The sequence below is a fragment of the Balearica regulorum genome, chromosome 3, assembly GCF_011004875.1.
Source record: "Balearica regulorum gibbericeps isolate bBalReg1 chromosome 3, bBalReg1.pri, whole genome shotgun sequence".
Lineage (NCBI taxonomy): Eukaryota > Metazoa > Chordata > Aves > Gruiformes > Gruidae > Balearica > Balearica regulorum.
This window is the reverse complement of record NC_046186.1, coordinates 120,716,983-120,739,556: the sequence shown is the minus strand read 5'-3', so window position 1 is coordinate 120,739,556 and position 22,574 is coordinate 120,716,983. Positions and strand designations below refer to the sequence as shown.

At 37.7% G+C, this 22,574-nt stretch overlaps 1 protein-coding gene across 3 annotated transcripts in view; it reads left to right on the top strand.

The window, feature by feature from the left end:
- PLCB4 (phospholipase C beta 4) overlaps window positions 1-22,574 on the top strand; it is a 206,021-nt gene that overhangs the window by 10,413 nt on the left and 173,034 nt on the right. The window contains exons 2-3 of one of the 3 annotated variants that reach the window (XM_075749801.1): window positions 112-188; window positions 9,706-9,769. The gene's annotated coding sequence lies outside the window, so the exon portion shown is untranslated. The remainder of the gene's footprint in view (window positions 1-111; window positions 189-9,705; window positions 9,770-22,574) is intronic. The other 2 variants (XM_075749802.1, XM_075749800.1) reach the window with 2 other exon arrangements.

Genomic DNA, 22,574 nt, shown 5'->3' with positions numbered 1-22,574 from the left:
GGTTTGTATTCACTTACTGGTCTATTCTTTTCATTGTTAAAAGGGAAAATAATAGAAAATACTACTGTGTGAGGAGTACATCACTGGAGGTGTGGTTTGTTTTGCTCTCAGTGCAGCTCATTCTGAGCAAAGCCCATGAGGTAAGGATTGGTGAGGTGGTGTTCTTTGAAGAACTGATGAGAAGCAGGGTATATAAACTTTACTGTTTATTTCCCTCTTACCTCTTTCTTCTTTGGGTTTGATATGGTAAGTAGTTTTGTAGATCATGCCTAACTCTATGCTGCTAGTATTGCTTTTCCATTTGGGCCATGTTTTGGCCTTGCAAAGGTTAGAGCAAGTCACTTAATTTTTCCCTTCCTTGTGTCTTCCCATCTTTAGAAGGGGGGGGGGGGGGGGAGGAAGAGGCTATTCTGTCTGATAGATAATTGAATAGTTTCTGGTTTATTGTTTGAGGGTTTTTAATCTTGAAATTTGACCTGACAAAAGAAAGGTAATGAGAATCTAAGTAGTGTCAGGAGTTACATGGTGGGAGGTATGCCATCTACGAGAAATAAAACTGACACGAGTACAGCATGCTGTGACTGCACAAACGCAGCCCTTCAGAGCTTGATTTACTCAATCTGTAGGTTTTCCAGGTTAAATACTTCATCTGGCTTCAGGACTGTATTCAACAGTATCCTATTGCCTGTACATCCAATAGGCCTCCAGTTGTTCCTTCCACAGTGAAGTGCATATCTGTAAAGTTGTCTCAAGATGTAGATGCTTTTGACTATAGCGCTAGGCTGACATGTACTTGCTAAATATGCTCTTTTTCAGAAAAAAACAGCTCCCTAGTTTGTGAGATCAGGTGTCAAATACTGTGCTTTTTCAGTATGGAGAGAAATTGCTGCAGTTGTAGATGCCTTTATTGAGGCTGATTATAATTTCTTCAAAATTAACTTTTGGCTCAGTTTCAGCAAAGCAAGGAGTGGCTGTTAGGACACATTTGATCCTGTAGTGTGGCAGTGTTACTGGGTTGGAATACATAAGCTTTTGTGACACAGGAATGATAGTGGACCCAGCCTGAAAGCTCTTCCTTTGCTGTTTGATACTGGTTTGGTAATTCCACCATTTAGCCCCCTTCCCCCCTCCCTGTATCTTTTGGGCATAAGCATATCTCACTGTATTGGACTTATAAAATTAGATTTCTTTGTTCTAAACCAGGACTTGGATTAAATACAGTAAGACATACACACCTCCCACCACCCCATGTTCTGATTATGGTATTTTTTCAACACCTATCTTAAATGTCACGATAATGCCTGACATGAAGGCTCCTTGTCTTGTGAACAATGAGACACACAACTGCCTTCAGCAGTGCACATCAGAACAATGTGCATACTTCCAGCTTATGTATGAACTAAAGTACAGCACGACGTAAATGTCAGTTCAGGAATGTTAGATAGGTTTGATATGATCCCTTAAGGATTCTTTTGTCATGTCCTAAATTGCAAGATTTCTGGGGCAGGAACTATCCTTGCATTATTTATTTTTTGGCATTTATTACAATGCAGCTTTTTTTTTTAACCTGATTGGTGCCCATTCACGGATACCTCAGATGAGCTAATATGCTGCAACACAGTGTTTTTTAAATAGAATATATATATACACTATTTTATGCCAGTTAAAAAGAAATAGCATCCATGTTTTTCAGTTCAACATGCTGAAGTGTCTAAAGGTATAAAGCAGCTTACAGAATGATTATGACAATTTTATATCTTTTTATATTCCAATTGTTGAGACTTTTTTAGTGTGGTAAGAGGGCTTTACAGAAGCCTGCAGCGTATGTGTTAGCAACAGGGATTCTGGTAAATTACTTCTTGACCTTGACTTGCAAATCAAAATGTAGCAAATCAGGGGCATGGACATAGTATACCAGGACGAACTCCCCTGAGTGTAGCTTAATGTATGAAGCAAGACATCGCTCATACTGCTTAGATTGACATGTCATGCTGTATTAGAGGCCATTGTCTTTAATACCTTTGTTAAAGAACAGATCCAGTTTTGATTTATAGCCCAGCAGTAGCAAAGTTCCATTCTTTTCAAAGTATAGTCTCATACAGGGTATTTATCAAGCAGTCTTTTTTTCATATAATCTTTGATACCAGTCTTCCAGTAAAAATGTAAATGTGCTTATGTGCTTCTTAGTGTTATTTCTAGGTATGAGGATTCCCTCTGTAAACCTTTAAGTCAGAGCATAACTCAAAAGTGTTTTTTTTTTTTTTTGGCAACTATGTGGAGATAGTCTGAATCAGCAAAGCTTGCTTAAAGGGACACTCAAGTCAAAACCATATATATGTATAATTTTTTTTAATGAACTGCAGACATCAGGCCTACCACTGAACATCCCTGTTGGTTTTAAAACTAATTTATATGCATTGTGGTGTTTCTGTTTCCTCCTTCCTTTAGTTCTGTGAAAGGCGACAAAGAACAAACCCTGAAGAAACTCGACTACATGGTTGGATGAGAAAAGAAATAGAAGACACTAGGCAGAAATTGCAATCTGATATACAAAGCATAGATCAAGAAAGATGTTTCAGCTATGCTAAAAATTATTTGACACTTTGCAGTCTTACAACACGCAGTGATCTAATAGTGGTTCTGGAATCTTTTTTTAGGCATTGTACATACTTGTTAAAAATGCTCCTTCCCTCAAAGAATTTGTAACACCAGTATAGGAGGAGCCTAGAACCGAACACAATTTTTAGTATATAGGGACCAGAATGTAAGTGTGAAACAATTCTAATTTTTTGTGGTAAAGATCAGCCTAAAAATTCAAGCTGCATGTTTTAATAGTTTTTGGACAAGTGGGACTTCAAAGTTATTGGCTTCCCTTTTAAGTGTAAGTTTTTACATTGGACAGCCTAACACAGACTGGTACTGGCTACCATCAGAAGAGATTTGTTTCAATAAAGCCTGCACCATCGGGCCCAGGATGTTTGCACAACGAGGCTCTGTAAACTTCTGTTGCAGATGTGTAATGCTTTGATCTGTTTACTGGACATATAAAAAATTAAACTGATGTCTCCCATTTTTTCTTTGGGAGAAACTAGTGGACAGGAAATCTGGCTAGCCATATCAGATTTTGCCCCAAGAAATTGCATCAGAGAGGCATTGTACTTGCAGCTTAAAGTTTACACTCAGTGTCAAAATGTTATGGCAGAATAATGCAAACCGATAATGCAAATGGTTTTCTTGGGTGGATTTCAACTCCTGTGCTAGTATCTGGTAGTATATATTTACTTTCTTGCATGGAAATACCATGCTATTTCCATCACAATAATGCCACTTTTGGCTAGCTGGTTGCAGCCAGATTCAGAGATAGTGATCAAAATTGTTTTGAAATGTATCCCTGTTTATTACAGTGTAAATTTTTCTTTTATACTTCATATTATTCAGTGACTAAACGTGTTTACTTTGAACAGGGTATGTGTTCTAGGTGGGTAGAAGCAAAATAAAAGTGTGTTTAAGCCAGTTATAATTTAATTGCAGCTCTGTACATTTTGTTGAGACAAGAAAAGCTGCTGGCACTTGGGCCTTGCATTGCATTATGAAGTGACTACCAGCCAGATTCTCCTATGGAATTAAAACAAATTGGAAAGCAGACTGAGAAAGAGGAAGAGATTTGTATGAATTGAATGTCTATTGCCTGTGGTTTGCTGTCCTCAGTTGCTTTTGTTGATAATGTCTGGTTACGTAAACTTCTTCCCACCACTTTCTTCTTGAACTTGCAGCAAGGCAGTTTTGTTGTGGTGTAACATCTGCTAGCATAAAAATGGTTGTAAATATACTGCTGCATCTTCGCTGTGCGGCCCAGTAGGAAGGAAAGAAGGGATGGAAGGGAGTGTTCTCTAGAAGCACAGATGGCTTTAGTAATTAATAATGTTTTGTAAAATAGTTTTTTAAAAAAAAGAGTATAACTTAATACGGCTGCCAAAAAAGGGACTGTATAAAAAAGCTGAGTGCATCTGTGCATCTATTTGGTACATTTGGAAGAGTTTGCTCTCATTATACTTTCTTGGAGGAGCATACTTGATATGATCAGCTATGTGATCTCCTGTGTGTTATGGGACAAAGAGGAGTGGATAAAATGGCATGCCTGTTCTGTGTTATTTTGCACTATGCAGTGTATCTTGAATTATAACTGATATGTAATTATCTCATAAATATTCAAGGTGAAAAATGCTGCTTAATCCCTTTCTCTTGCTCTTATGGATGATTAGGATAATAAAAGTGTAGATCAGGACATGCTATGTTGGAGTTGCTGGTCTGTGTTTCAAAACATGAATGTCAAGAAGCAAGCTCCCAGTTTCTGGAACAAGGGGCACATCCCATAAAGAATGACTGAGCTGCAATAGGATTTCTGTGATTATGCCAATCTTTCCCTGGAGAACTTAAATGATTACATTTTATCTTAGTGATTTAAAGTGCTGGCAGCTGGTGGCTTGCTGACCTGAAAGGAGTATCTATCTTCTCACCTGCTGCACGTTCCTCAGTGCCTGCGTTGGCTGCCCTGGCTGTGTGTTGGAGTCTAGGATAGCCCCTTCATTTGTTTTCTTTGGATTATGGTGAGACACCCCTAAGCTTTACTCTTAGTCAGAGTGCAGGTTTTTATGAAAAGAATTAATTTCATTAGCCCGAGCAGAGTAAAAGTAGTTACCTGTAATTGACCTGGATTCTTTGTAATGCTGTAAACGAAGTCTTGGATTGTTAATGCTTTCATTGGCAGTGAGTAATATCATAGATTGAAAACCTCATAAACTGCAGCATAATTTTGGTTCCAGAGAATTACTGTAGGTGACTGTAAAAATAGAGTATCTTTTCTTCCCCCCCGGAAAAAAAAAAAGATGACTGTACTAAAACATGGGTAAAACTACCTGCAGGAACTTTAGGGTAGTATATAGTTGTAATATCCAAGATACCCTGAAATTCTGTGATTTGGATTGCATTTCTTAGACCTATTATATTTGCATACTAATGAGAGTTTGTGGTAACTTTTTTGTTGCACAAATGCTGCTGTTTATGGATTGGCTTAAATTATGTGGTTTTATCATATAAATATAATTCGTTCACTGTAGGTAGAAGTCTGAGAAATTACTTACAAATAATTTTGCAGCATGTACTTAACCATTATTCATCAACGTGCTTTTTATAAAGTAGAATTTCTGGGCTCCGAATTATTTGGTGTCTCTGTGGAAATAGTTTGTCTGTTTCAGGAATCCAGTGTGCTGAATCTTGAACACCAATAAGTACTTTTACTTTTCAATTCAGGTATATGCACTCAGATCCTGAGTCGAGAACTTGCTTGACTCATGACTGCATGGCTGGAGTCAAATGTAGGACTAGTACTTAAGTGTGTGTTGTGTTGGCACTAGCAGCAGGTTGTATACTTTGTTTGCTTAATAAGTTTGACTTAAGTCAGTGAAGCCGAATGCAACAGTCCTTAATAAAAACATATGTGGTTTATGAATTTGATTTCTATCATGGTATTCCTTTGGCAGAAATGGATGAAACATCATTTGCTTTGTTGATTTTTATTTTTTTTTACTGTTTCTTCAGTGAAGTTATTGACCAATAACTGTGTTTAACTGTCTATTTAGTTGCTCCTTTTGTCTGTATCCATAAATCACACTGTCCAATTTTTATTTGTCATATGCCCCCGTAGTCAGTGCCATCCAGGTGAGTATCAGTGAAGAAGAGGTGCAGAGTTATCTGGTAACTGAAGAGGCTGCTGATCTTGTGAATTCATATGTGAAATGTTCCAGAAAGATATGCCAGAGGCTCAAATTATGTAATGCTTTGAACAGGAAGCCACCCAATTTTGTGTAGAGTGTGTCACCAGCAACAGACTGATGTCCCTGGCAAGGCTCCACTCCAGGAAGGAGCTGAGGTTTCTCAAAGGCTTCAAATGAGAATGAACGATTTGAGCAGCGTGGCCCTTGCGAGAACAGCTTGCCCCATTGAAGGCAGGAGCTGGCAGCGCACAGCCTTGCTACGTGCTGTTATGAGGCAGGGTGCTGACATAACGTTGTGTTGGTAAGTGTGGTTTCCTGCCCACAAGTGCGTATCAGCTGGCACAATCTTATCAAAGACCTAGCAGTAGAGTGAGAGTGATTTTTTTTTTTTTTTAGGTTTTTTGGTTTTGTGTTTTTGTGGGTATTTTGGGTTTGTCGTTTGTTGTTGTGGGTTTGTTTTTTTTTTTTTCCCCTCCAGATCCTGAAAAAATTTACAAAGTAAGAAAGGAGCTTTTTAGAAACTACATGTCCAGATTGCTGTATAGGGAATTTAGGTCTGAAGAATGTTAAAAAGTGTGTGTAAAAACTAATAAACAGATAAACTATGGTTGATGTTCCCTTTTGGCACAAAATGAATGAAGGTTTGGTGGGTAATGACTGTTTCAGGATATATTGATGGACTAAAATTGTCATATTTAAATTAAGATTCTAATGGTCTTTTCTAAATTAGGTACTTGTACCTCTCTTCTAAGGATCAGGCAAAAGATCCTGATTGGAATTCTAAAGTTTCAGTCTCCCAGTGGGTAATTCAAGGAGGTGCCAAATGTCCATAGATGGTAAACAGTTACAGACTTCTAGAAGTGTGCTCCTGTCAGGCCATTCTCCCTGAATCATTTCAGAGAAAAGGAAACTTGTTAGATCCCTGTTGATGAAAACTTATTTTCTCATTTAAATTTTTTAAAAAATTTAAATCTGGTGACAAGCCCAGAGTCTTGATGAAGGCTGTCCATTCTTTTGAAGGATTATCATGATTTAGCTGGGGGTTATGAAAACTTAAGTCCTTTTCTAATAGGTTACTCAGGGGTTAAGTCACATGAAGAGGGAGGGAGGAGGGAGCAACTCATATGGTATATTTAAGGTGATAGGAAGGTTCAGGTGACTAGTCAAGAAACAAGTCTTGCCTTACTGAGTAGTAGTTAAGAAATCTGTGTTGTGTCCAATGATGAACATTCTAGACTTCAGAATTTGATGCCTCAACAGCTGGTTAGGTGTTCAGTTGCAATTGAGATCCTGTGGTATCTATCTGGTTAGGTGTTCATGAAGTGAGAAACATAAAGTTAGTGATCCTATGCAAAAAAGTACGTTTTGAGGTACTTAAGACCAACTTATTCACCTCTTTTTTTAAAAAATTTGTGGCTTTTTTCTTTCTCTTTGAAACAGGAGAGAAATGAAAATTGTAGGGTTTTTCAATTTTAGCCTTTACAACCAGCTCTGGCACAAAGGATAAACCTGAGGCTGCAGCTGCTGTCTGTTACCCCATCAGTAGTTAGGTTACTGTGAATTACGGATTGCTCAGTGTTTCTACCTCTGTAACTGAGACTTGACTCTGGCTTTGAGTGTTTCCCTCAAAGAATTTACAGTCTTACTAAAAGGGCCATTGGAGATTTTTGAACACAAACAAGCTTCTGAAGAAATACTTAACTGCTGAAAAGAAGAAGATTTTTGATAATTGCATAACTAAAAAGAAAGTAATTTTAATTAGAGAATTGTACTCATCCGTTTACACGGAACATGAGTAATTTCAGAGCCCAATGGCAGTTTTACCCAGAAAGCTGTAAATGATTAAAACCAGTAGAGAAACAGTTTCTGTTATGTGCATTAGGTATGGTATGATGCTACTGATTTCAGTGGAGCTGTGCTGGATTTTACGCTGATGTAACTGTGTTGAAATCTGATCACAATCTGCAAGAGAACAAAAATATCTGAGGTGTATCTCTCATTGCAGACTAATAGGGTAGCTTGTGTGCTCGAAAATATTTTTGTAATGTCTTTGTTTTTCCAACAGAAACTTGTTCTGAATAGTGAGTTTATTTTAGCATTAAGTTGGCTTTAGTTGACCCCAGAAGTAAGTATAAAGACGCTTTTGTGTGCAACTGTGAGGTGGTGGAGACCCAGTGATATCTTGTCATGTAATTATGAGCTAGCTACTGAGGCCAGCCTGAAAGTGCACAAGCAAAATGAGAGAGCTGGAGGCATTAAAAAAAAAATAAATCAAAGACACTGTGTAGTCTTTTACTAGAGGACTACACAGTATTTAATGAGAACAAAGTACCTAGCCATCATCCTCTCAGAGTTGCTATTTATGCTTTGGAAAAACTGCTGGTTTAGTGGAAGCTTTTGGCAACTTTGGAGGACTTCAACAGACCAGGAAACTATTTTCTTTGCTCTCATTGCTGTAATTGTGATTGCCGTGGTTCTCGGTCACTCTAGTATACTACTTGGGACATTTTATGCACCGTGAGTTTTCAAGGCAAACACCAGACCTACAACATGTCTCTCTTGCCTGAAACACTTGTTTTATGGAATCTCTCCGTTTCTAATCTTGCTGAGGTTTTTTTCTTTTTCTTTTTTTTTTCTTTCTCCTGTACCTTATAAAATTTAAAAGGTATCAGGTCAGATTTAATCCTGCGTGTGTGCCTAGTGGATGCTCTCAACTTAAGGCTTCAATTTATTTTAAAGGAAAAAAGATGAAGCTTAATGAGAGAAAAATACAGCTTTTGTCCTAATGTGCAAGAACTCTTGATAGAGATTAATTTGAAAAAGCTACAGTTAATTTCATATTATTTTCTATGCTGAACACACTTGTTGCTTTTTTTTAAACATCTTCACTTTAATACATCTATTTCTAATCTAAATTTGGATTTGACTTAATTTTTTGAGCACTTTTATCCTTTTCATTCTGGTTACTGTAAATCCGCTGCATTGCTTGTTGAGTGGCTAGGACTCATGTCCATTTTAAGCTCTCATATAAATTACTTAGATCTAGAAATCAATTGGTTTTGTGGATTTTAAAAAAAAAAAAAAAGAGGGGGGGAAGGTAACAACAGCAAAGCAGTTGGGATTATTGATACACATGTGACAGCTACAGGACCTGTACCAGTGTTTCCTCAGAGGAGGCCTGGGAAAAGGTCGGTTTTTCCGTGAAGCACTCAATTTTATGATGCAGAGACTATATTGCAGAAGATGGAAATACTAGAATGTCACTAGGACTCTACTGTGAACTTATCGCTGCCCTGATGTCTGGAGCTGAGGGAACGGTATGCATGCCTTTACCCACTTGTGCTGCCCAGAAGCACGGAAGTGTCAAATGCCCATGTGCTGCCAATCTCTTCCTCACACAAATAGAAGGGGAAAAGACAGAAGTGCATGTCAATGAATTAGTTGATGCTTTCATCCTTCTAAAGTGTTGGCAAAAGCAATGGGGGAAGTATGTTTTAGCACTAATAAAAAGTAAACTATGCCATTGTTACCCAAAGCTGGGATAAGAAAGAGACCTGATTATATACCTCAGAATAAAATGCAGTTTTTTTGCTCTGCTCCTGACGCACTGCTCGGTTCTTGGTCTCCATCGTGTAGGGTTACTTTCTAGTTGTAAATGCTTGGAACAATGGATACCATGTGTTAGTTTCACCTGCAGCTATGATGCTTTTGTTTAGCTAACAAAGAAGGGAATTTCAAAGTAAAATTAACTTCAAACAAAAACTCGGAGTGTACAATATTTATACTTGCTATAGTGTTCTTATTCTGATCCATAAGGAGAAATTATTTCTGGGGGAAAAAGAAGGTCTTGAAGTAGTTCACTGTGTTTTTATTATGTAATTAAATATTAGTATGCACACTTAAGGCTTTTCTTTTTTTTTTCTTTTTATAGGGAAAGGAAGACATTCTCTACAATGGAAACTTCTACAGAGTAATTTCTGATTTTCAAAAGGTATGTGTCTTAACATTCTAAAATTTTTATGAAATTATTTGCTTCAGGTTTAAAATATGATTTAATGTTTCAGTGCTGTGCTGTCCATATTAATATAATGAGAAATGTATTCTGAAACAAACAATGGTTGGGGCTCACAGGAAGAGAGAAGTTATTAGAAATCTAGGTCATAACTCTGCAAATTCAGAGTATGCTGCACTCTCCTGAAAGTCAGATACCCTGACACTAAGAAGTGTGTATGTGAGGTTGATCAGTGACACAGACAGATGGGGCTATTCTAGGTCCTCAGTGGCCTCATCTTTTTAGTAGCCTAACATTCTGGGAAGTTTGGGTGAGTGATAAACTGATCTTTTGTCGTGTCATCCCCCCCCAGCCTGACTAAACTACAGCGGTAATGTGGAGTCATTCTTAAATGTTGCAAAGGCAATTAAAGCGTTCTAGTTTCTATATGATTCCAGCAGATTCTTCTCACCCTAAAAATGTGGAAAACCATTACTGTAATTTTTTTTTAATACTCAGGGTTGGGTCACTTGCACATCTATTTACGTTCACTTCTACACCCTCCTAGTCTGAGTGTACTTTTATACATCCCACTGGCATCAAGGATTCTTACCGTATTGGCTTCGGCAGTCTGAAAGCTACTTTTCCTCCAGAAGCACCAAACTGGCAAAAAATTCCACTTGCTTTAGCATTCAGGCCTTGAGCAGGCTGAAAAGGGTTATTGAGGAAAATGCTAGTTTTCTCACTAATCCTGAGTGAAAGCTCAATCTTGCCCTGTTGGTCAAGCCGTTCAGTTTAGCTTAAGTGAGTTCTTTGCCCATCCTTACTGCACAGGAGCAGAGCACTGCATGTACAGGTAGAGTGCAGAACTTCATGCACTATTCTTTCTACTGAAATTTTTGTAAGCAACTATGTCGAGATGGGATATTTACTTTTTGTTGTTGTTGTTAATACAAAAATGTATCTAAATTCACATCAGAATTCTTTGATCTAATCTGAGATGACTTCTCAGATGAGGATTCCAATTGCAGATAGATCTGTTCTAGAGGGATGGTTCACATGAAAATTTCAGTGCAGAAAAAGGTATTGACACCAAAGGGTATGGTTGCAGTGGTCTTCCAGAATTTTAGAATTAGAAGTAAAGGTACAATGGCTGCAGGCAGTGCTTTACGTATGCGTAACATTGGCATTAGTCATTAAAATGCACTTCTGTTTTCCTTGGTTTTCACTTCTGGATCGTTGGTTTATCCCTATGCTGTATACCACAAGGATTTGGGAATTTGTTGCACTGTGACCTGGTGTTCTATCACAATTGCTTTGTTTATTTGTAACTGATAAAAATAATTCTTCTGTGGGCACAAGTATATTTTTCTAAAATAATTAAAAAAAGAAAAAGTTAAGCCCACATTGACCTGAAATAGCTTTTTGGAAAGTAGAACCTACTGTAAATATTTTCTTAGAGCAAAAGTCTGAAAATACAGATAGCGCTAATTTCTTATCCAGGTATAAGCAGTAGAACTCTTGCTAGAGATTTAGAATGAAATCTCACCAGTAACAGAACTGCTGGGGTAATTGGCTCATTTGTTAAACTGATTCATCCACTACTTCATCAATTTTATCTTGAGTAGCTATTGCATTTGAACATCTTCCATGCTTTCAAAGTAAAGCTCTAAATAATAGAGCGAAAAGCCACAACGTATGGAGTTAGGTGAAGAAAGTTAGGGATGTTGCTTTTCATTTTCCACTTAGACCCATTTTTAACCATTTAAACATAGCATGGATCCTTATACGCCGTAGGTTTTACACATCATCTTGAAAGTCAAAGACTTCAAAAACTTTTGGAACAAAGGAAAAGCAAATTCCAGAACTTCTGAATTTACATTAAGTAAATATAAAGAGAATTTGGCTCAGCAACAAAACAAAAATAGCCCTAGGCAGTCACAACTTAGTCTGGGTAGGGTCTGTGAGCAGCATATTGTAGTTAATACTAGTTACCTTGAGGATGCCTGGGAGAGGTGTTTTGGGTAGCACGCATGCTAAAATATGTTAAAGATTGAGACCATCATGCATTATTCTCTGTTTCATTACAGTGTGATTCTAGACAGTATTTCTTCAGGAGATGAGGTCAGCCAGTGTGTCTTAGAGATTTATTCTGTTTACGTAGTTGTGGGAGGACAGAGGTGTGCAAATGGGAGATGTTGCTTTTATCGTAACACGTTACCTATAATCATGCTCCCTTTAATGCCATCAGGAGCTACGGGAACTTTGACCCCTTTCCTACTCTGAAAGAGATTGACCTGAAGAGAGAACTAACTAAGAAATTTTTTTAAATAAACTATGGCTTCTAACACTGTTGGAAGGAAGGAGTGCTGAATCCCTGTCGAAGTTTATAATGCGAAGTTGGCACAATGTTCACTGGGCATTCCTGACTGGAATAATAATTAAAACAATGTACTGATCATCACAGTTACCTCATTTTTAATGGAGGTGAAATAAATCCCTGTGTATTTTTACGGGTTAGAATTGCAGATTTTTTTTGTGGGTTAAAGGACAGAGTCAGATTATTTGGCATGTGTCTTTTTTATGAAATTACCTGTGCTCTTGTGTGGATGCTTGTGTGCCACTCTGTCTCTCAGATGGGGAGCTAAGAGCAGCATTCACTCTACCCTCATTATCAGCCCCAAGGGGATTCTTAGTTATCGTTGTATCTTGTACTCAGTAAGAGCCAATTATGTGCTGCCTGTGTTAATCCTATTTATGTGATTGTGTACGTTGTCATTACAGGGGAAAAAAAAAAAAAAAAGAAATTTACATGGGAAATATGAGGAAGGGCCTCAGTCTCTGATTTGGGTACAGCCCAGCCTTGTGGAAAAGAGAGTCTCCTAATAATTCTGTTTAGGATTTAGCAGCACACTGCAGCAGTTGCTAGTTGGCTCCTATAGGCAGGCAATAGTTGAATCAGCCTATGGTGAATAGGTTGTTTATCCTATAGGCAGGCAATAGTTGAAGCAGCCTATGCTGAAGGAACACTAATATTTTTTTCTCAAACTGCTGTCTGACTCCCCCCTGCTTTGAAAAAGTTGAAAATACCTTCCTGACTGAATGAAGGTGAAACAAGGGAGAGATATGCTCAACTGCATTGTCCTTCCAGGGCACTAGTGTTTGTCCACCCTGCTGTATATTCCAGATTGAAACCTGTTCGTCAAGGGGTCTGTGTGTTCTGATGGACTCTGGCAGGGTGGGGGCAAAGGGCAGAGCAGCTGAAACTCAAGGTCGATAGAGCGTAGGGGTGAAACGATGCAACTTTGTCTTGTGTCCAGGAAGATCATTAACAGATCACTTAATCATACCATTGCTGAAGTTTTCACTTCCCTTTGTGATTACAAAATAGAAGACTGGCTGCTGGCTTTTCTAAAACCTAGGTTCTTAAGAGTATTGAAGCTTAACAGAATATGTCTGCTATGATCTTTATAGCTGAAGCAACTACTGGTTTTGCTTTAACAGTTGAGGGCATACTTGGTAGATTTGCATGGCTAATACAAATCTATGGCCATAAAGCCACAGATCCCATCTTGTAGCTGTGAAAGTACTGCATGTACAAACACTGTTAATGTAGCACTGCACACACCAACATACTTGTAAGAAGTATTTACTGTAATTTCTAATGTTACACTGTTTACTTGCTTTACTTGAAAAGACCAAACCTTGATGAACTTCCCTCTATGTAATCTATCTGCTACAATCAGAAATATTTTGCACTTGTTTTCCTTATGCCAGTGTGGATCTGCACTAACTCCATTGACACACCTGCTGAGTATATTCACACAAGCACTGACTTAATTGAGGATAGGTTTTAGTTCTAAAGTATTTGCTTCCTGGCCATTATATGGAGCATGGCAACTGCTCCCAAAATGGAAGTGATACTTGATAGGGGAGAATAAAGAAAAGTTGCCCTCTTGTTAGAGACCAGTGCAATTTGCTCAGATTTCTATTCTCAAAATAAAGAGGTTTTCAGTCCTAGCTTTAAACTGTCCCCCCACTGGCTATCTTCTTACTGTCCCTGATAAGTACAGCAATTAAGATTTTTTTGTGTGTGTTTTTTCCACCTGAGCTGATTTTTTGCTCTGTAGCGTCTATTTTGGCCATGTATCCTTCTACTGTTCCCTTAATCAGGTATGTTGAATCCTACAACCTGTCTGATTCTTTATACATGTTATCTCTGGCTTCTGGAAACTGAGTTCTTTTAGGTCTGAAAAGTTATCTGCTGTTCATAAGCAACATGTGTAGCTTGCTTAGGTGGAGTATACACTGAGTTTCCCTTCGGATGGACAATGTTTTCTTTATAAAAGTTCTCTTATTCTTAGCACATTTCTAGGTCAGGAATGCTTAAAATATCTTCTGTCATTAAAACTTGGAGTCAACAGTATAAAACAAAAATAGAGAGGCAAAAGAAAAATAAATGAAGCTTACTGCATTCAGATGAAGCATTGTTTTCCAAACATTCCCTGCTGTTTGTGATCATGTAGTCTTCATACTTTCCTTTGAAAGACTGTTCTGTTCAATTACAGCAAAATCCAGTGATGGGTACACCTTTTTGGTTAGAAAGGTGAGCGTGGAAGGAGCAGAAAGTATATACTGGCAAAGGTCTCAAATTGAGAAAGGCTGGTGGTTTAGAGAGGAGGCAGAGCTCTGGGAGCTAAAAAGCAAGTGATAACAAAAGCATACAGATAACTTATGGCAGTAGTTACTGTCTCAGTTGTCAGGTTCCCTGTAGTTTCACGTACATTTCAACTGACACTTCTGATAAAGAAAGTAGTTCCCAGTCTCACTCCCAGCCTCTAATTTCTTGTCCCTGGATGCTTGTTCACACCAGAAGCCTATGTAACTAACTAGTGAATCAGGTAACTGATCTGGCTGAAAAGTGCACCTGCAAAATAAAATTCTAAAAGGTTATTTTTAACCCAGAGAAGAGAAGGCTCCAGGGAGACATTATTGCAGCCTTTCAATACTTAAAGGGGGCTTATAAGAAAGATGGGGACAGAATTTTTAGTAGGCTTATTGTGATAGGACAAGGGGTAATGGTTTTAAATTAAGAGAGTAGATTTAGACTAGACATAAGAAGAAATTCTTTACAATGAGGATGGTGAGGTACTGGAACAGGTTGCCCAGAGAAGTTGTGGATGCCCCCTCCCTGAAAGTGTTCAAGGCCAGGTTGGATGGGGCTTTGGGCAACCTGGTCTGGTGGAGGGTGTCTCTGCCTGTGGCAGAGGATTGGAACTAGATGGGCTTTAAGGTCCCTTCCCACCCAAACCATTCTATGATTCATTTGTGCTGGCAGGGCAGAGGTTAGTGGGGAAAGAATGAGTGACTGGTGGACTGCTGGAGAGGACTCTTGAAGTTTACCAGACTGCTGCCTCAAATTGTTCCATGGTAAGTCTGTCTTAAAGCATGCTTGTATCTTCAGACATACTAATGCAGGAAAAAAAGGAGGAAACAAATCTTGGCTCCTATATATTTTGGTTGTCTATGATATGAGTTGTCCTGGGCTGAGAAAGGTTGTTTTCTTTAAGTGACTGCCTTGTTAAACTTTCCCTTTAAGATTTATCTGTCACTTCCCAGGAAGGAAAGACTGTTTGCTATTTTTCTAAAAAGGTATGGGAATGTTATATAAGGAACTATGCTATGGTGTTATTTTATTCAAAAATTATATTTCATCAGTGCCCCAAGTTAGAACCTTGTTCTTTTAAAATGTGGAAAGACCTGGTCTTGTATGCAAAGGAGGGCAACGTAGGAAGAACTGGTCAGAAAACGTAAGACACAAAACAACAGCTCATGTTGTTAGGCTTCGATAAAACCTGAGAAAGTGGAGGTTTTGCAAACCATTTTGTTGTGTTCAGGCTGAGCTCACAAAGATATATTGGGTTCTTTGTGGTTTCCACTGTGCCCCCTTCTTTTTTTTCTCTGGGTTGCTTTCTTCCTTAGTAGTGAATTAAATTACCTCCAAGAGGAAACCAGAGCACAAGAGTCTGCTCTAACTAACCAGCGGGAGTATGTGTCTAGAAATGGAGAGAGTAGAGTAGAAAGGAGTGGAAGAAACTATTCCCTTTCTAGTTTCTCGACCTAAACTCAGATGGCATGACTCTGTGCGAAAGCTGAAGGGCAGTGGTGGCAGAGGGAGAGATGGTGAGTGACATTCCCATGTTCCCAAAAGACTCTTTTGCAGACAGGTCAGTGGGATTTTTGCCACTGACTTCAGCTGAGGCCAAGTGTATGAAAAAGAAATGGAGAGTGAAAGGATAAGCAGAACAATCTGGAAGGTATAGGGAGAGCTGCAAAATAAATGAAGCAAGATAGAAAAAGTGAGAAATGTAATAAAACTGTCAGATTTAGGAAATACATATGTGGTGGGGAAGAAAGCAAGAGGTCATGGGCACAGCTGAGTTTGGAGAAAATGTTTATTCATTTCTGACTGTTCTCCCATTGAAACTATCTGCCAAGCCCTAGTATTGATCCACCAAGATTATTTGCCCAGTAGACATTTTCTTTTAAACTGATGTGTCGTCTTACACCACGTGAATAGTGCATTCATCTTTAGCTCTTACTGTTTTCTGGTGAAGCCAAAAAGAAAATTACTAAATTACTGCCAGAAAATGCATTGTATTTGGAAAAGATTTTTCTTTCCTTTCCTTCCCTTCCAGTATTTTCAACTTCTCTAAACCCCAAAACTATGGAAAATTTCAGAGGGATGTTTTCTCTAATTACATTTGTGATCTGGTTTAGAGGAGCAATGCTTGGTTGAGTGTTTAAGTAAACAGATCCTAATCAAAGGCAAAACTCTGCATCATCCTGTGGCTTTCAGAGAACCTGCTTTTGTTCTAGTGTTCATATCTTATCTGTTGTAATTTTGTTGGTCTTAAAATGAGTATTGCATTAGAGAACAGGGAGTGTGCCTGTGTGAGATAGTTATGGAGTCTGCCCTACTGGCAGCTTTGTACCTAAACAAATCCTTTTTGATCACAGTACCTATGAAAACTGAGAATATGGCATGTGCTGTTCTGCATCAGAATGATTTCTTGCAGGCAGTGGAAATATCTGTGGCAAATCAAATTTGCATTCAAAACTTCATTTATAATTATTGTGGTTATTATGATTTCCTCTTTCTCTGTGTACATCCTCTTAATCTACTAAGTGTAAATTTTCCAAACTCGACAGGTTGCATAAGCCAGAAAAGTAGGAAATAACTCCCAAAAGAACTGCTGCCAGATCTTTTGAAGCACGTATGAGTTATTGGATCTGAAACACGATGTGTAAGAGTTGCTTTGCCAAGTTTTGAAAGTTACAGTATGTGGAGCGATGAGACTGCTGTCTAGTTATTCTCTGTGAAACAAAGGGGAAAGACAGAAATATGGAATGTTGTTTATTGCTTAACAACACACATTCCACTTTTTAGTTGTTTATGTTTTTAACTGTTGTTTCTTCTTTTCAAAATTAGTAAGACTTGTTAAACATTACAGTGAAAAGTAGTGAGTAAATCTACTTAGATTTTATAACTGCACTTTTTGCTGTTTGATCTGTACCAGACTGAAAATTTGGATTGTAAACAAGATCATTATGGGATCTTTTGCAGTCTGGGTTAGCAGTTGGGAGTGCATCTCCAGAGCTGCTATAGATATTACAAGTATTTCTTGTGCTGATATATAGGCTGCTTTTTCAAGATCTGCAATCCTTCTCTCAGGCATTTCTACATTTGGAAGACTTTGACCATTTATACTTGGTTTGCAGTGAATTCTTATAAATGGCTTGATGATCAGACTCTTCTCATACAAAGGAAGCAGTGCTTCGTTTACCTTATTAAATCAGGTCTAGATGGTCAGGTGTGTATATCCAGCTCCTGTTTGTGAGGAGGTGGGCTGCTCAGTCTGACAAAAATTGATTCAGTCATTTTCTTCTTGCTCAGCTGTATTTTAGCCTTGAGAAAGCAACCCCGTCTTTCCTTCTTTAGAGACCTTATGAGAGGAGAAAAGCCAGTTAACCTAGCTATTAAAATATTTGTGGCTTGTATTTGGTTTGAGTTCAGCTAGGCTGAGCAGCTGGCTCTATGAATTCAGTAGGTCCTTTCCAGCAAGGTGGTCAGGCATGCCTGCCTCACATTAGTACTTGGTTACTCTGTTCAAGTTATTTCTGATTCTTTCTCTTTGAAAACTAAACAAGCTTTTAAATTTCACCTAGTAAGGCGTGCTTTTGTACATGTTGAGCCTTACATGTAGTCCACTGAGCAATTTAACTCCCTCTCTGAAAGGCAGATTAAATATTCTTTAATTCCTGAGTTATAATGAAGGAAATTTTTGGTTCAGATCAATTGGAACTGCAGTTTGCTGAATTTGAAGCTGGTACCTGTTTTTCCTTTTTTTTCTTTTTTTTAAAAAAAAGGCAGTTCTGCCTGCCTTAACTCTGAAGGATTCATATCAAACATTGGCGTGGTATTTGGCTGCGGCTGTGTTGGAACTAAGCAAGGTGAAATCTTTAATTAGATATCGCATCTCTTGTTTGACCCAGTAATATAGCTGTATCTTGCGGGGGGGACGGGGGACCAGAAAAAACATTTGGGCATACAACCCTGTCTGTAAGTCATCTGGGTCTGCCTGCCTGAAAAATAGTTGTTTTTTTCCTGTGCAGGCCTTTATGACCTACTTTTGTGTAAATACATTTGTTTTTAATGATGTAGGTAAGCAACTAGCAAGATATTCTGAAAAACCTAAATGATAGACTTCTGTAAGTGTTTTTTCAGTTATTTCTTTTGGTTTAGCTGGACTTTTTCTACATGTTTTAATTGAGCAATTTGTTGCCTGGACTCTATAGAATATATTTTTTTGTTTGCAAATTGTATATATACACAATCGGTGAACTGGGGAGTTTACGATTCTAAAATGTTAAACTGTTGAGGCAGTTTCCAGGTGAATCTTTTTAAGAACATCAAAAGCTTTCCTCTCTTTGTCATTGATATGTCTACATGGAGTGTTTTCTATTGTCATGTAAAATTTGGAATCAGATTTATCATTTTTAATACTCTGCTTTTATGTGTGAATCTACAGGTGCTGTTAAAGTGTAGTAACACATTTTTACATTCACTTTAATGTCCATTTCATCTTAGATGCATAGAATCTTGTGAAGGTTTGCAAAGTAGCAAGAGCATAAAGACCCTAAGAACTTCAAAAATTATGATGTCCAAAGCAAAGATATTAGAGCAAATGTTTTTTAATTAAGAGGTAATATAGCTAAAGCAACACTTTACAGAATGGTTAATCAGTAAGAGCCAGAGCCTATTCTGTGATGTGGGAGCACATGGTTGTGTCCTGAGTATTCCTTAATGGAGTTTCTTGTACTCTCTGTTATGATTCTGCAGCCTACCATCTCTATCTGTTCATCCAGTGGGATCCAGGGAGAGCTTTAAAAAGCCAGGGCTACCTGTAAAGAGATTGAATTCACCATATCCCTTAAGACTGCATTTTCTGGAAGGCTTCCCTGTTTCTGTATGGTATGGTTTCACTGCTGTAAAAGATGCTTTGCAAAGAAGATGCCTGAGACTGGTGTCGCTAAAATACACTCCTACTCTGGCATGCGTAATGCACGCATGTAGAGCTGGGCACACTGGGTAATTGAGGGTGTGTTGGTGGGAAGGCAGGTGTCTTGTCCTCTGTGAAGTTAGCGTGTTCAGGAATTTTGGCCGGCTGTACCCTCTCTGTCCCTCCTTATCTTCGTGGTGCGTATGAGCTACTGAAATTTGGTAGCAGGTTATACAAGGTGACAGAACAGCAGGAAATGATGCTATTGAATCTGCTACCTGTTGTACTTGTGACCTCAGCAGAGTATATTGGAGTCAATATTATAAAAATGAAACACACGCTGTTTGACAGTTTATTGCTTATCCTTATATGTGATCTTTGTGCCTTCTTTTAAGACTTGTGTCCAAATCACGAGGGGTTTGTTTCTGTATCTGAGTATTTTTGCTGTCATTTGATGTGACTTGATATCAAAAATATGAACTTGAGTCAAGTGGTTAAAACAGCTTCCCACATGTAGTGGTTTACTGCCAGGGAAAGGTGAATGTTCAGTATAAATTCTGTATTTAAACACTAATCAAACATTTATTATTGTTGAATGAATGACCTGGTAAGGATGCAATTGAACTAAAATGTAGAGGTTATATTTCATGGAAGTGAAAAGCTTTATTAATATTTGAAGAATGACTTTAATTAGGCTGACTCTTGGTAGGTGTGTTCATTTTCTCAATGTACATCCGGTATAATGTTGTGCACCAACTTATAATTGGCAGTTTCCCATAGGAAATAATCATTATTGGTATTATAAAAGCACTTTGTATCTATCACATTTGGGAAATGAAAGTTTTGCAAAGGTCAGAATAAAGTGTGCCCCCAATTAGGCTAATAACTCATACCACAAATGATCCACTGGAAGGTTTAATAGCTTGGTAGTCCTCTTTAGATTTTCTTAGAATGGAAGAATTAATATTGCATTTTGACGCTTTACAGAAAGGTAGAAAAAGAAATCTTCCTTCTCTCCAGCTTTTGAAGTTTGTACCTAAATACTTTTAGTGACTTGAGGATCTTGAAATGTTGGGTGTGGTTTTTGTTTTGTTTTGGTGGTGGTTTTGTGTGTGGATTGTGGGGGTTTTTTGTGTGGCTTTTTTTAAACTATTTTAAAAGCATTTTTTCCATTGTGAAGTCAGTATCCTTTTTTTTTTAAGGAGCCCAGGGTTGCAAAAGACACCATGTTTTGACATTTGGAAATGTCTATATGTTTTATTTGGAATTTGACAGTATAGTCTAATAAACTTTGATCCTTTTGCTCAATGGAATGTGTTGAAGCTATTTAAAAAAAAAAACATTAAACCAAAAAAAGATTAAAAGTTATTGCAACCCCTCCAAAAGTAGAATTTTAAAGCAAACTAAATTTTAATTTTGTTTTTACCTTTCAAATCAAATTTTCCTGTTTCCTTTGAGGGATATTGCACATCTGCACTTCACCTCAAAGATTTGAGTAACTAAACTGCCCAGAAATTTTCCAAACATAAGAAAAAAATCTTCAGGATATAATTACTTAGAAATTATTAGATACTGGCTTTTCTCACTTATGTAACATGTCCACCAGACAGATTTCCTTTGAACCAGAAGGTCTGTGTTACTTGAAATGGCTCTTTCTTTTTGTAATTTTGAAGTTAAAACACTAGTAAAAGGCTAGATGCTATAACTTACTCCTGAGACTGATTATCTTAATATACCCACAGTTATGGTGCATCTACTGAGTTGTTAAAGAACCCATTAAGAGAGCAGTCTGAAAGGTAACATTTGCAAATGTCTCCAAATTGAATTATAAATGTCTGGTAAACAAAATGTCGGTTCTACTTAAAGGTCTGGCTGTATCAGGTATGCATGTTTTGTAACATACTTTGAAAAGATAGAAAAGGCAAAGAAATAAATAGCTCAGATTTACTCATCTCATTTTTTTAAGTGTAGAAACATTTTTAATTAAACATGGTTCAGTTTAAAATATTCTCCTTTTTTCAGTGAAGTGTTTTCTGTAAGCTTTACTGCAACAGAGATGCAGATGGTTTATTAGTCTTTTTAGATGAGCTGTAAATGAGGAATATTGACATGGATGGAAATTGAAATAGAGGGTTGTTAGAAATTTGCATACACTGATTTTTATGAGCTGCATTAGGAAAGCTGCTGGCTTCTGCTTTACTGAAGGTACTGTTTTGCTTCATGCAGCCATTAGGGTTATAGCAAGACTACCTTCATGAAGTGTCTGTTATAGGAACATTCTTCTATAACAAATTTTCAAAAAGCAGTGCTAGCACTAGTAAGGCCTTTCTCATGCAAACATTTCTTTTGTATTAACTGCATTCTGGTGCAACTGACCACAGTGTAAATAAAGAGCAGGATGGGAGCAAGCTGTTGGTAGGCTTAAACTTGAATCTTATGTCCTCTTGTAAACGTTTTTCTGTTTTGGTGTTTATTTTTTCATTGTCAGTTGTGATATGTGCTTAATATTAAGTGCAGAGACCCTGAGTCTCTGCTTGCTGTTTATACGTAAGTTCTCTCCATAGGCAAATCACTCTTCTTCAGCGTAAATACCTCGGTTCTCTGAGGGAACGTTATTAATTCGTCAAGCCAGTCCTGTTTTTACCTAGATCACTTCTATGCAAATACACATAATCCTGTGCGGAAGGGATAAAGGCAAATTTGTCAAATTTATCTGGTAAAATGCATACACTGTTTTCTGTAGCCTCCCTGCAAACTGTATTGTACAGTCCAAAACAAATTTTCCAAAAGAAATCTGAAGTTTTAAATATCAGGCACACAACGGAAGATGAAGTTAGGATCCAAAAGCAGGTTTTTTTTAGCATATGTAGTAAAAGAGATGGCAGTATTTACAATTGGCTAGATGCGGTATTCCTTACTTGAGTGTTGTTTCATTCAACCTTCAAAACGATGTGGATTTTATTTCATAGCTATGTGAACAAATTAAATCCTCTGAAATTTTTCTGACTGTCCTAATTATTTTTTTTATATGAAGCTTGCTAATGCAGGTCTCATTGCTGCTCACTCTGCCAGTGAGTCAGGTATGTCTCTTGATGGTACTTGTGCTTTTAGACCAATGGGGACAAAGTGATCCAGTTTTTCCTTCCTTCCAGGTGCAATTATGGGTCTCAATATAATAAAAATAAAATGATTTAATATCTACAGAGGTTCATATGGCATATTTTCCATTTATTTTAAGTTTGGAAG